General features: G+C 35.5%; 1 pseudogene; it reads left to right on the plus strand.

Annotated features, from left to right (window-relative positions):
- Positions 1-15,286, plus strand: part of LOC149847190 (putative DEAD-box ATP-dependent RNA helicase 29) — a 31,675-nt pseudogene extending 16,389 nt beyond the window's left edge.
- The last annotated feature ends 569 nt before the right edge of the window (positions 15,287-15,855 follow it).

The following is a 15,855-nucleotide window of genomic DNA, read 5'->3' on the forward strand; positions in this document are numbered from 1 at the left end:
GGAGCATCTGCTGAAGCCATTTGTTATGACCGATTGATATCATTTGTAAGATTGATTTGTTTGATTTATTAGATTAGTTCTTAAAATATATTATCAACATGTTTTATTTTCAGCTGTATGGATATGTATACATAGCTTAGTATCATAAGTACTGCCAAGCATGTTCTGTTGCATCCAGAATTTGGTTCAATGCTAAATAGTCACCATAAACTTAATTAATGATGGCTGGTCCACCTGAAAATCAAGTTGGTTACAGGAAACAAAGAGTCATTGTTTCTGGTTTTCACTGTAGTTAATTGAAAATCCTTCATTTAGTAATATAGTGAATTATATTATATAAAAAGGATTGATATCTTTGATTTAGCCATTTGATTTTCTACTGCAAAATGTCAAGCATCTCCTCAAATTGCTGAATGATTATCTGATGGACAATATGTAGACGTCTGGCATAGCCCAGCCATGTTAGTATGTTAATGTCATTGCTGCATTACATGGGATGCACTTTCCACAGCATCTTCACATCTCCACTAGGCCTTTCACAGCAACTTTCACCACACCCTTGAAGCCATTCCATGGTGCTACTGCAGCATATTTCCTGCACATATCCATTTTCTGCTGTAGGTGTGCAGTCTTGATAATTAGCCACATTCATGAACGAATATATCCATATCCGTTCATGATCTCTATACCATCTTTGGCATGCTTTGTTATTGATATATAGGAAAGCTCCATACCCATTTTTATTGAAAATTATATTATAATTTGGAAATTACGGCTTTGTGAAATCACCTACAGAAACTGTATATACCTGTATTTCCTGATTTTACCCATTATATATGAAATTCTAATTCTTATATACATTTTCTCATTATACGTATATATATCCATATATATATATATATCTATGTATATCTACCTATACATATATATATACATGTATATACATATATAAGTATATATATATATATATATATATATATATATATATATATATATATATATATATATATATATATATATATATATATTCCTTTTCTTTTTGTAAATGCATCTTCATCATCACATGTTATTTATCATAAATTCAAGCATTTAGATATAACCATATATATATTCGTTGTACATATTCTATATATGCCCATTTCCTTGGGTATCTTGTATATCCCTTCCTTGTACTAATTTTCATTTTGCAGGAAAATCTGGAGGAGGCTGATTCTTTTTCATTATGTATTTTTATTTCATTTATTTTTACTCACGTCAGAGATGTAATAATCAAACTTGGAATAATATTTACTTTTACTGCTTAGATTAGGCTGCATCTCATATAGTTTGATTTCAGTAATATCCTGATGCTATGATTCATATATCTCAATTTTCAAAATTCACTATGAATGAACACGAATGACACGTGCACCAACTCTTAGAGAGTTGATGAACTCGGTGGAGTCCAGATTTACGGCCCTAGTCGGAATATGGACGAGACCTAGATCCATCATCTTTCTACCAGTCACATTGAGCCTACACTCTTAGGCTATCTTAAAAATGCACATCATATGTCTAATTTTTCAAAATATTGTGAATTAACTCAAGTAAACTCTGAACATATTCATGGCCACAGTCAGAATATGTGAAGGATTTACTTTGGCTTAATCCACATTTTTCCAACAAAGTTTTCAGAAATCTTTTCAAAGTGCATTCATTCATTCAAATCATCTGCATCATCTGTTTTTCTCATGATTTTCTCAAGAAATTTTCACTTCATGGAAATCGATTCCTCAAGAAACTATGAAGATTTTCGAAGTTGGATTTCCCAAGTTAAAGTTTTCCCGTGATTTTCCCTGAAAATATTATTTTCTTAAGATGCTTTCAAAAGGAATTTCTCATCTTTCTTAAGAATCAAAGTTGATTTTCAGATACTTCAAAGACAATATTCTCAGGATTTCAACTTCCTAAGTTTTGAATTTCTTTCTCCAATGAGTTTTCCTATAAATTTTCCATCATTTTCCTAAGAAAATTCTCAAAGTCCGAGTTTCTCCTGATAAGTGTTTTCCTTCTCAAGTGTCCATCTTTTCTCAAGAATTCCTTCTATTTTCTCGAGATTCTCATTTCTTCATGATCTTCCAAATCTTTATAAACTTTCTTGAGATTTCAAATCTTCTTTGTCTAAGTTTCCTGAGACACTGATTTCCATCTTTTTCCTGAGAAATGCTTTTCAACTCCAAATGTTTTTCTAAGCATACATCATAGTTTTCCAACTTATATTTTACCAAATCTCATTGCACATGCCTGAATTCTCTGTGCATTTAGGATAGAACACAATTTCGATAATTTCACTAAGTCAAGCACAATTTTGGTCCTTGGTTCGATTACCCCTGTTAAAGGCGGCAGAAACGGTCGAACCTCGTACCGACAGGTCGAGCCCCATCCCATGGATTTTCCCACAATTTTCAAAACGGAGGCGAGTATTTCAAAACAAATTTCCAAAATCCGGTCAAGTTTGAATCGCGAAAGCATTTTCATCTCTCTTTCGCAGAGAAGGGAAGACGGAAAAAATTTTGCGACGATAACAGGTTTGGCGACCGAGATGTCACCCCACGACGACGATTCGCGGCTTCGCCGTCTGATGGCTGAAGACCGACACCGTCTGCCAGTCTGGCGGAAGCCCCGGCGGTGTCAGCAAGGCTGCCGCCGACCAATGGCTGCCCTTGCCGGCAAATTGCCCCACGACGATCAACCCCGGCGAACCCCCCCCCCGACAGGTAAGGGTTAATTTTTTTTTTTGATTGTTGTCGCCGGTTTACAGGTTACTCCGGTGATGAGGTGGGGCAACATGGGTTCCGGCAAGGTCGCTGCTGCTACCTGCAGCTCTCAGCAAAAGCCCCCCCCGCCCGATGGTTGAAATGGAAAACAGAGAAAAATGGGTTTTTAAAACCCTTTCGCCATCTGCCGGCCACATCTTCAGGCGAAAGCACACCGGCGAGGGTAAACCCCTCTGCAGCCCAACGGCCATAGGCGATTCAGGGATTTACCTCTACTGGCGATGAATCCAGCGACGGTCCCTAGCGAAGGCAAAACCTCCCTGCAGCCCGACGACCACAGGTATACAACGATCCTCCTTTCTTTTCTTTTATAAGGATTTGATCTGCCGCTTACCGGTGGTTGTCGCTCCACAGCGACTCCACCGACGCTTAAAACACTGAAACGGCCTACACGGCCACGTGCAACGGAAATGCGTGGCCAGTGGGCCCATAACCCAATGTTGGCGAATCCCTGCAAAATCAACAATGACAGGAAGCATACCTGAATTCGCCATAGTTAGTGTAGGTAATTCGGCGTTCTCCTCAGTCGGTCGACGCCCACAATGAGCCCAAGCCTTAGGTCGACGGTGAGCAGGACCCTATTCTGCTGCGTCCGAATGCGGAATGGAATTTGGCAGGAAAATGCTACGAGTCTCTCATCATCCTTGTAGCCCCTAACCCCTTATGTAATGGGAGATTAGGCAGTTACGTGAATGTGGTTATCCACATTCACGTAACTCCCACCCACTACCCCATTACGTGGTCACCAACGTGACCCACTAGGAGGGTGTCAAACAGGGTCACATTCGTGGGTTGGACCCATGACTGATAATGTCCAACAAAGAATCCATAAAGCGAGCAAACGATTTACCTCATGAAGGGTTGCATCCAATTTTTAAGAATGAACTGGAATACCATGAGTTAGCAGCATTGGCAATTTCAGAACGTTTAAAAGCTTTTAGGTTAGTGTTGCATGCAACCACTCATGATATGTTCTATTTCTTCGTTCTTTCTTAGCCTTGTGAGTGTTAGCATCTCTATATAACATGTTCTACAAAAGACTCGATCATTTTCAATTTTTGAAGGTTGTTTTAAGGTTCTCAACTAAATTTTCTTCTTTTATCTTTGAATCTTTATTATACTATGCATACATTTTTATTGATGTAGGAAACACTTGTTGAAAAAATTCTAATTTTTAATGTATATGTGCTAGGTCAAAGCAGACAATTTTGGAGGCTGAAGGTGAAGCTGCTAAAGCAAGACATTTGCAAGTAATGTTTTCTTGCTTTAGCCATATTTCTGCTGGACCAAGCATTTTGATTTATGATTATATATTGCTGAACATATTTTACACATATGCTCAAAACCTGTCAATATATCAACTGTATTTATTTCGGCATCTATATTGGCAACATTTTATATTAGTTTTATGTGTAAGCTTCCAATTATATCATTCAGCATAATCTTCTGATTATATTAATGATGGTTTCACTATTTTGACCCATCAGATAGTAGAAACAATGATGCACACTAAACTTCATAGATACCTCCTTTGACAAAATTGTCATATTGTTATAGACCGACCTGATCCGTTCTTTTTCTGTTTGGATCAATCAGATCCATTTCTTCTTGGTTGGACCCGTGTGTATCTGGGTCGGGTATTTTCGTTGGATTTTGGACTTCTTGCTTTGGTTTGGTTTGTTGAGATTGAATCCATCTTGGACCGATCCGTATTTGCTTTGGGTTGGATCTATTTGTACTGGATCAGATTTACACTGGACCTGATCTGCCCCTGAACTATTTAAGAGGGACCTAGCTAGGAGTGTCAATGGGTCGGGTTTTCCCGGACCCGACCCAGACCAAACCCTATAGTATGGTGACAAATAAGAAGACCTGATTAAGACCCGGGTCTGGACCCGAAGGTCTGATTAATACATGGATCGGGTATAGTTTGTGAACTTTTATACCAGACCTAGGCTCAACTCGAGTTTCGATTAAGACCCGCAAATTTTCAATGTAAAAATGATAAAAAGTATTATTTACCGGGTATGGTCCGGGTCTAGTTCATGTAGTTCTTATCGGGTCCGGGTATGGTTTCTTTTATATTAGACCTGGGTCTGGACCCGATACCATACCCAAAAACTTGGTCCAAGTCTGGTTTCAACTGGGTCCGAACCAAACCCGACCCGTTGACACCCCTAGACTTAACCCCATAATGAATCTATCTTTGACATTTTTAGGGAATTCCCCTCTCTTAGATCACATTTTCTCCTTTTGACGTTTTTAGGGAATTCCCTTCTCTGAGATCACATTTTCTCCTTTCTCCCCCTTTCATGTTTTTTGAGGGTACAATCATCGGGATTGAGGATCTCCCTTTGATTGAACCCGCCGCCTTGGATCGCTTCGTTCGTGGCATCCATGATTTCACGGGATTCATGAACGCATCAACGAGGGCCCAAGCCCTTCACGATTTCTGAGAAATCCGTTAGGGCACAGATCTCAAGACTGGCGTCCTAACATATATATGTAACTCCCATTTGCGAGACCAAGGCTTCAATGCTTATGTTATTTAAATTCTTAGATTCTTATTCTCATTCTTCCTTATTTAGGTGGAACCCAAGAATTGCATCTAAAGTTGATATTTAGCAATGGATATCTCGTCTTTTGAAATTTGACTGGTAGTTATATGTTAAGTATTTCTTATTCTAGATTTTTTATACTAGGGCATTTCAAATGCTGCTATTGGAGCTGGGCCATATGGTCTGTATAGCTATATATTGCTACTATGTCCTGTGTAAATATGTAATAAGCCCCCATCAATGATGGGCACAACAATAGCGATGATTGTCCTTTTGCCATATTGAAGCATATCGTGCAAGACATTTTACAAGAAAGCCTTCCAATATAGGAAGGAAATGCATATGCATTATGAGAGGCTGGTGGTCAATGGTTGAATAAGGATAACCTATTGGTAACTTTATGTGCTTTGTTTATGGAGGATGAGGTAGTTTCTACCTTTCAAAACATCAGTCACATGCTGAAGAGATACTGTAAATTGTGCAGGAGTGATTTTATGAGTTGTAAAAAAGTTAAAGAGTGAGAGGTCTTTCTATTGCATAGATCCAAAAGAGTTTATTACGGTGGCCTTTGTTTGAACAGATCTATTCATTGAAATCAGAACCCTTGAGATGTGTTTGGCATCGTTTGCTTTTACTGTTTATGTTGAGTCTATATGACAGCATGGGCTGTTTGTCATCTATGGTTTTCTTAGTGCAATATGGGGTCTGGTGGCTTTGTTTAGGAAATCAGCTGCATTGGGTTTCTTATCAGTTATCACTGATCTAGTTGCGCGGTGGGAGATCTCTCTAATCCAATTCGCTGACTATTTTTTTCTATTTGGCAAGGCTTCTTTATCTCAAATTTTCAGGGCATAGATTATCCTTTGCTCCATTGCTTTTATCTCGTGTGTAACAGTTGACAAATCAAAATGTGAGTTCCTGCTATTCAATTTCCATCGAGCTACAGAAGAGGTTGCCGAGAACATCTTTGGATGTAAACAGGGCATCCTACCTCTCAAGTACTTGGGACTGCCATTGGTCAAGAGTCAAACCAAGGCTTCTCATTGGGTCATGGAAATCGAGGTTTTCATAGCTTGCAGGCCTTATTATGGTGGTTGAACATGTGTTATCCAATATACCTTCTTTCCTCTATCAGAACAAAACAACTAAAGTACTTCCAGATGATACGGTCATTCCCCTGGAAAGACCATAATAATAATAAGAAAACAAAACTTGTTAATTGGAAAACAGTCACCTTCCCAACCAACCTTGATGGACTTGGCATTAGGACACTGAAACCTATGATTAAAGCCTTGATCGCAAACTAGTGGTGGTGCTTATATAGTGAGGAATTGTCTTGAATAAGGTTTATTAAAAGAAATACTAAGTTGATGGTGCGCCATGGTGTTGGGAAGATACTAATATGTGGAATTGTGGTTCAGGCCTATGGCTTGGATGGATAACAGTTTTGGAAGATTTCAAAAAGCAGATTCAGGCTCAGATTGGAAATGGTATAACATTTAAGTTTTGAAAAAATTGGTGGCTAAGTGGCTGGTGTTTAACAGCAAGATATCCTGCTATTTTCAATGACCAAACACCAAGATTGTAAGGTTGGGGATTGCTAACTGAATGGCAGTCGATGGGATTTATAATTTCAAAGGAGTTTCAAAGAAAATGAGATTGACTGGTTGGATTTGAGGAATATTCTAGCAGAAGTCAAACCAATTATGGAAACAGTGGATGGAGTTATTTGCAGGAATAACAGCAACTCAAACACTTTCACTGCTCCTAATGGTTGAACCTGCAGTGGAATGTCCCTAAAGACACCATATGGGATCCTTGTCATCAGTATATTCTCTTGAAGTTTTCTTCATGTACTATTAAAATTATACAATTTTTTATATATATATATATATATATATATATATATATATATATATATATATAGAGAGAGAGAGAGAGAGAGAGAGAGAGAGAGAGAGAGATTGGTTCCTCATGGTAGGAGAGTGTGGACAGTCTAAATTTTCATTTTTTTTATAATTTTTTGGAATCTAATCTTACAAATGTGATCTAGATAGTTTGTTTAGTAGGATTCAGCTTTTTAATCGTCTGATTATGGCATGCAAAAAGGTTTTTATAAGGATTCAAAGTCAATGACTTAGAATTTTTAATAAATTTTAAAGCTCATAAAATCACATTTTTCCCTCAAAATAGATAATGCTGAACACATCTGTGGGGTCAGATTTATCAACATAGCTTGGAACATTGAAAATCAGTACTGTCCACACTTTATATGGATGGTTATAGGAGGTTCTTATATATATATACATACATCATTATACATATGTATGTATCATTGTTGTTAAAAGTGCACCTCAAGGCACAAAACGCGTGCCTCGCCACAAGGCAAGGGCCCTTTGGCCTTGAGGCGCACATAAAAAGCGCAAACCGTACAAGGCGCATGCCTCATACGCTATGAGGCACGCCTCATAGCATGTGAGGCACTCCTCATTTTGTTTGGGTCAAATGGGGTCAAAGCTCCCATTTGACCCAAGAAAGGGGAGAGGCCCGACTGATTAGGGCCTTCCCCTTCTCTCTCTCTCTCTCGTTGTGTCCCTCTCTTTCTCTGCCGAAAGGAGGAAGAAGAAGGTCTTGCCCTCACTCTCTCGGTAAGTCTCCCTCGCTATCTCCCTCCCTCTCTGTTTCTCCCTCCTGCTCTCCCTTTCTCGCTCTCTCCCTCTCTCAGTCTCTCCCTCTCTCTCTATCCCTCTCTCGCTGTCTCCCACTCTCTCTATGTCTCCCCCTCTCTTGCTGCACACACACATAACTCAAACACATGATTTGTCCTTCTTGTTAGTCGACCGACCTTAACTCAAACACATGATTTGTCCTTCTTGTTAGTCGACCAACCTTATTATTGTGAAAATATCTCCAAGAATAGCAAGTTCAAAGATGACTTGAATAACCCACAAGAATCACAAAGAGAATAAGTGCATAAAGGCATAACGAAACACTCACAAAGGAGCACAAATGCACAAAGGCATAAAATTTTTTATCTTTTATTGAGAGAGTAAGCACTCCAAAGCATGAACATACAATGGGGAAACACCCCTTATTTATAGACTACAAGGGATCCAAGAGGGGCTCCCATATAGACGTTGGAGCCCCTCCAACGGTCATATTTATGACTGTTGGAGGGGTCCAACATCTATAATGTGGACCCCTCAATCAATAATAAAAAAACAAAAAAAAAGAAAAAGAGAAAAGAAAAAGAAAAATAAGAAAAGGAAAAAGCATATTCAAGTTACATGTGAAAAGACATATTTACCCGTAGAGGGTATTACAAAGAATATATATATATATATATATTTATATATATATAAATAGATAGATACATAGACATATATATGAATATGAAATATATATGTATATGTATCTCTCTCTCTATATATATAAATATATATGAGATACAATTTAACAATTATTGTTCATCAAGTTGAAAATTAACACTATTTTGATTACTAACCTTTCTAAAAGTTAGCACTGCTCTGTCCCTCTGAACTTTTTTTCTCACTTAAGGAATGAACTATGTAACCAGCTAACCTTTATAAAAATTATATTGATGCAGTAATTTTGTTGTTCAAATAATTGTCATGCTATTCATATTGGTTGCATTTCAAGTTTGCTTTGTTGTATATGTTTTCTTGTGAAAGTTGCTTAAATGTTTCTATTTCATCTCTTCAAGTAACAATCTCAAATTCATTTGATATGCATCTAGATAGATATCAGATACTCTTTAATGAAATTTGAGATGGCCTACTTTTCATTTACTTTTCATTTAATGTTTTCTTGTGGCCTACTTTTTATTTCTTAGATACTTACGTAGATCAATATACACATTAATGTTACTTTTACATGTTAATCTCATATTTGTCGGTATTTATTTGAGATTTTCTATTTCTTATTGTTGTTGCTTCATCAATAAAGCATTTTTTATTTATTTGTATTTTTAGATATTTTTAAAGGATTTTTTTAAGTTTTGTTAAAAAAAAATATGAGGCTTACGCTTTACGCCTCGAGGCTTATGCCTTGCTTCAGTTTTTGGTGGAGCGCTACACTACGCCTCAACGCTTTTCACAACATTGGTATGTATATATGTATGTACTAAGTATGCATGAGAAAATAGTCTTTCTGAACCACAATAATATATAGAGTACACATTCTTGTTTGCATGGATTGTGCCACCAAATGTTGGATCCAACCGTACAAACATTTAGAATGATTTATTTGCCAAATTAGTAGGCTTAATCATTTTCCAATCCATCATGTGATTCAGTTCTCAAGATATTGAAAAATCAACAGCTCACAATTCATTCAGATGATATTGTTTAAAAAATTTACTAAAACATCTTGTTGAAATCAAACTTAACACATGAAAATAGTAAATAGATCGTGTTGAATATCTTGTCGATGATGAAAAAATGTAAATAGATCATGAAAAATCAATGGCTCAAATTCATGAAGTTGACATGATTTAAAAATATCCTAAAACATCTTGATGAACAATAGATTTTGCAAGTGTGTGTGTATTTATTTATGGAATATATGTATGTATGCATTCATGTATGGATGTATATATGTATGTCTGCATGTATGTATGCAGCTGTTTATCATAATCTGACACATGTTGTTTGGTAACCTTCTTTAGTCTAGCTGTGTGTGCTACATTTCTTTAATCAATCTGTGCTTTTCTTTTTCAGAATTAAGTTTTTTGAACAGTGGCATATATGCATTATATGTTTTATTAGTTCGTCTAGAAAAACATATCGGCTATGGCTTCATATCCTATAATCTTTTTGACAGATTTTAATATTTTGTAATAAAATTTTCGAGTGATCGCCGGTTCCTGCTAGTCAGTGGGTTGATGTAATGAAAAAAGAGCTGTGCATGAAGAAATCATAAACAAGGTTCATCAACAAAAATCTGGTGGGCTATCTTCATATAAGGTACATCTCTTATCGGATTATAGCTTCTAATTTAGCCATGCACCTTTGATTGCCATGTTGGAGTCCATGATATATAATATTTCTATGTTATATAATTTTTTTTACATTGTTTGTGGTACTTTCTAGGTGATATTTCCCTGAATTTATAAATCTTACATACATGTGTATGAATATATGTATGTATTAAGGTTGAATCATACATCAAGTCTGAAACTTTAACCTGTAGAAAATGATGGTTTTAGGGGTTTCTTGTTCAATGCTAATGGGAAAACCTAAATACCAGTGTCTGAATTAGGCACATCCGGCTAATGTATTTCATGCATTTGATACAGTAAATGTTAATTGCCATCTTTGAAAAGTAGAGGCTGGAACCATGTTTTAGTTGAAGGTTCGGTTCCACATATTCCTTTATACATGTTTGTGCAAGTGTATGCGTGCATGCATGCAATGCATTTGTTTTGTAACATTGACAAGTTTTAGTGGACGCTAACAAGTTTTCACCACATTTTCTTCCTCACTGCGAAATTTATTTTTTGTAAGATTATGAAAAGATCCCATTAAAATACATTCTGCATTCTCAAAGAACAACTAATGAATACATCTTTTATTTTTATGAAATTACTTAAATGAATATGGTGATCCATTTTATGGAACTACCATTGAATTCCTAAATTTGTCAGGGGTGTAATTATATATTCATTTATTTTTTGTTTCTGTTTTTGTGAAAACCCTTAAATTAGAAAGATTAAACTATATAATTGGTATATATCAAAGATTAAATACCTATATATACTATTCGTTCATTTGATAATTCTTTGAATAATGACTAATACAAACATATGAACAGATTGTTTCAAAATAAAATCTTGGATGCTATTAGTGTCAATAAATTTGGAAAAATTTACCAAAATATATGTTCATAACCAAAGTGCGAAAAGGGGGCTTAAAGCTAAACTTGAAAAAGCAATGTCCTTTAGCGAGAACAAGTGTCAAAAATTTGTTTGGAGTGATCAAAAGTGCCTAGCACTCCATGAATTAAAAGCTGTAGCACCTTGAAGTCCTTAGGGAGTGTTAGTGGAAACAAATACAGGCCCTACTGTCCCTAGTACGTATGTACATGTTGTAATTGTTAATGAACTTCTGCCCATCCTGACTAGAGGGGAGTTGTTTTGGTCTTTATACTTGCTTTTTTCTAAAGATGGAAGACTAAGGAAATGCAGAGGACATCATTTCCTCTTTTTTTATTTTGATACCATCTATGCAAGCCATGAGGCTAGGGGTTACTATCATATAAACTCTCGTGCAGTTTACCAATGAACATTAACAATCCTTGACATTCTTCATTGTAAAACTAACCCATGTTTAAACCTTGGCCTGGAGTTTAGGTTCTGCACTATATTTCCTTTTGCCAAATAACATATTGGTCAGATATACTGTTACATATTCATGATGTGTAATTAGTCGTTGGAGTTCATTTTACAAATGCTGCTCATTTGATTGATTAAATTTGGTTTATAGAAATTTTGGTTTTCTTTTTTATTTGCATGGCTGGATCTTGTTCCTTTCTCTCTAATATTTCACATTTTTTGTTTTCTTGTATAGGATTCTCAGACAGAGATCGTGGTTTCCAAGAAGAGGAAGGCAAATGGTATGTGATTCTATACATATATACACATAGATAGATACACACATACATAGACACATACATACACCTCCAGAATCTTCTCAGAATTTGTAAGGGTCACATACGCTATCGGAATTCAGAAGCTTATGAGTTCTTGAAGATCAACTTTTCAAGCACTCTATGCATGCTGCCAACTTGTTCGGTTGAAATACCATATTTTAGTCTAGGCAATTCAAAAACCTATCCAAATTTATAGAGGAGAAAGCTTGCAATGCAGTGATTTATTACCTATGACATCCTGCAATGTTGATGCTAGGAAGTTTCTTTCTGGGTTTCCTGCTCCTAAATGCTGTTTTTGCTAATTGACACTATTCTCACTGGATTTTAGTATGGTCTGCTTTATATTGATGAGTAATGATCTGTGTCAACATTCCTTTTGAAAACCTGAAGCAGAGGGAAATAGTTAAATGGTGCGTTGGTGTTTATACTGGGTAACTAACTGGAAAAAATCAAAAGAGAATATGCTACTTTGGCAGATGCTGAATGCTTCTTCTGCAGTCCAGCTTGATTGGTTGATGGTGGCACCTTTATAATCATTTAGAAAAATGGAGGGGAGGATGTTACCAATGCGAGCAAGGCAGCTTGATTGAGTTGATGGCTTAATCTGTATCCTCCATGCTGATGGTGGTACAATAACCTTATGATTATCCAAAAGAGGGGAGGACGTTGCAAACTCGAGCAGAGGCCTGTTGAAAAATTTAGAATTCTGATGCTTTGCTAGAATAAGATATCTAGAATGGGAATATGAAATTATTAGTAAAAGGCTTTTCCCCCTTTTGAATTGTATAAGCAAGAACTTTATGTGAGAGTAACAAGCCCAAGGGAAGAACTAGGTATTTTTTTGGTAGGAGATACCGGTGTCTTTTATTGGAGATGGAAAATCCATCCACCTGGTTTCATCAATTTACAAGGTGTTTATTAGCCAGTTAAAGAACAGAATTGGAATTATTATAACAAAATTAAGAAGTTTAGTTATCCTTATGGGAGAACTCGATAGATAAAATAATAATTAAGAAACACAAGCTAGTAATTCTTTTTCTTGACCCAATCCTCAAAAGAGACCTATAGGCTCATATGGTTATATGTGTATCTGTGGTGCTTGCACACATGCACTGATATTTTAGAAGTGTTGCAAATATTTTCACCTAAGCTTTCCAAAATGAAAATTTTTGAATATACTGTTTCATTTTTAAATATCTATTAGTTTGAAACTCATCATGATATTATCATGCTCTTTCATATAATACCAGTAGACATTCTAAATGATAAGTTTGAAAAGTTAATTTACCTTTTTCCTTTCTATTTGTCTGTCTTGTGAACATTCCCAAGATTTTTCCAACATTTTTTTTGAGATGTATCTATGCCTGTATGTCGGTATCCATGTAGATATGCGTTGTATATATCATTGTATGTATGTCTGTCTTTCCATCCATTTTTTTGGGTTTGTTATTGTTTTTGGTATTGTTACCTAATAGCTGATATATGCATAATGAGCTTGTTAACACAGTCGTTATTAGAAACTCATACCTGATAATACAACTAGTACATGTTATTGCTTGCTTATGAGTTCAGCTATCACATCATGGGGAAGCAATCCTGGTTGCTTGAGGCGTAGCACATAGGACATCAGAAACTTACACATGAACATGACGATTGAACAGGGTGTTTTGTGTGAGAATTTCTTCTCGTATAACTCAAGGCTGATTGATGTCTCCCTGTAGATCATCTCTTATGATGTTTTTAAAACTAAACAACACATCATAATGGTGAGAAACTGGAAAAAGAATTTCTCGAGGAAAAGAAAATACGATGAAGGATGCAAAAATAAGCAGAAAGTTTTAAAATTCATGATCTACTATAATTCTGATATTTCATTAGTAACAAAATAAGATTAAAGAATTTAGAGTGCATCATTTAAATCAATGCTGTAAAAAGCATATCCTTACATGTACTGTAAAGAGTGAATCTAAGATGCAAAAAGCATCATTATGTGCTTTATGTTTTTAGTACTTATTGTATGATACCATAAGACATGTTATCACCGTATAAGGCATTGCATTAATCTCTTCTAATGATGAGCACTTTCGTAGTTTTTTTCTGCAAGTTGCCAACTGTTTTTTTTGCCTGCAGACTAGAAGCTGTTGTTCTTGATCTGGTTGCAGATGACAGTAGTGGTTTGCAAAAGCAGAAATCTGTGTACCACTGGGATAAGGTATGCATACTTCACCAGAAACTCATTTTCTTATAGGATCTTCATTATTGCATAGTGTTTACAATTTGAAGTTTGACTTATGCAGAGTAAAAAGTATGTAAAGTTGAATAATGGGCAGCATGTCACAGCCTCTAGGAAGGTACTATTCTCAGGAATTTCTAAACTTTTTATTATCACCATCATTCATTCATTCTTTTTAAATATCTTATTTTGGAATTCTTTTGATTGACATTTTAAGAAAACTATGGGGATTTTATGTTAAATGAATGCAAATCACACACGATTAGCCTACTTACGATGAGCTTCCTCTAAGTTTTTTACCTCTTGCATCTTCCTAGTGCACTTTATTTTGAAGATATGGACAATGTTAATATTTAAAGTACTTTCAACTTATTAGTGTGGTGCAAAGTTATTTGGACTGTATTCCTTGCTTTTATTTGTGAAGGCTAACTGTTCTATGTTTTTTTGGAGCATATGTTGCTTTAATGTTTTAAAATGTTATGAATCAATAAAAGGCGGGAGATGATTCCACAGCATTACTGATGAGTAGTTTCTGGCTAAATATGATACAAAGCAATCCTGAAGTAAAAAATGAATTACAAGTATGTTAATATTATTTTTAGAGGGGCCCACCATTTAATTGAAGAAAGAAGCCTTGCAAACTTGTGTGATTTACTCATCTCTTGATCATTTTTTTCGATGTGCAGATAAAAAATGAGTGGGACTAAAGTACAGAAGGGAAAGACTGGCCTGTACCAAGTGGAAACAAAAATCACATACAAAAGTTTCACTTCATGGAATGCCTGACTATGGAATTTCTAGCAATGAGAAAGGCTTAGAAGGTAATGCACGTGTATTTGTGTGTTTGTGGGGAAATATGTTATGGTACTAAAACATGTTATACTATTTTGATACTCTGTTTGGGTTGACTTAGGTGTACGAAGATGTAGTTCTTTTATGTGACAATTTGCCAAATGCCATACTGTATCTTTTGTTAGTTGTCATTGGCAATTTTATTAATGTTATTGTAAATTAAAGCTCAAATATAAACACCAGTATTTTGGCATCACGTTTCTGTAAGTTCTTATTTTGGGATGAAGGCGTAGTTGTTGTTGTTGTTGTTTCTGTAAGTTCTTTAAATGAAATAATATAGGACGCTTTGGTGAATTAAAAGAGCAAAATGAATTTATCTTTATAATGTTACTATATAATAATTTTGAAGGTATCTTGATTCTTGACCATACGTTTTTTAAAACTTCTAGAAAAGCCAATGTTAAAAGTAACGACGACTTATTTCTTAACCTCTTGCTATAATTTTAGAACCTTTTCCATCTTTTTTTCCTTTTCTAAGTTATCACATCTTTTCAAGAGAAAAGCACTTTTCTTTTCTTAATTCTATTAAGAAAGAACCTTGACAATATTATTTTCAGGACAGCATTATTGTGCTTTAGGATACAAGGATTATCATGAATAAGTGATGGAAAAGTTTTTGAAAATTGGCTAAGATACCTATTGTGTCAATCAATTAGTATATGAGGTCAGTTTGATAATTTTGAACTCAATAGTCAATACTAACTCAAAAGTTAGGTTTTAAACTCAT

The sequence above is a fragment of the Nuphar pumila genome, chromosome 2 (genome assembly GCF_984573655.1).
Source record: "Nuphar pumila chromosome 2, dmNupPumi1.hap1.1, whole genome shotgun sequence".
In the NCBI taxonomy this organism is placed as follows: domain Eukaryota; kingdom Viridiplantae; phylum Streptophyta; class Magnoliopsida; order Nymphaeales; family Nymphaeaceae; genus Nuphar; species Nuphar pumila.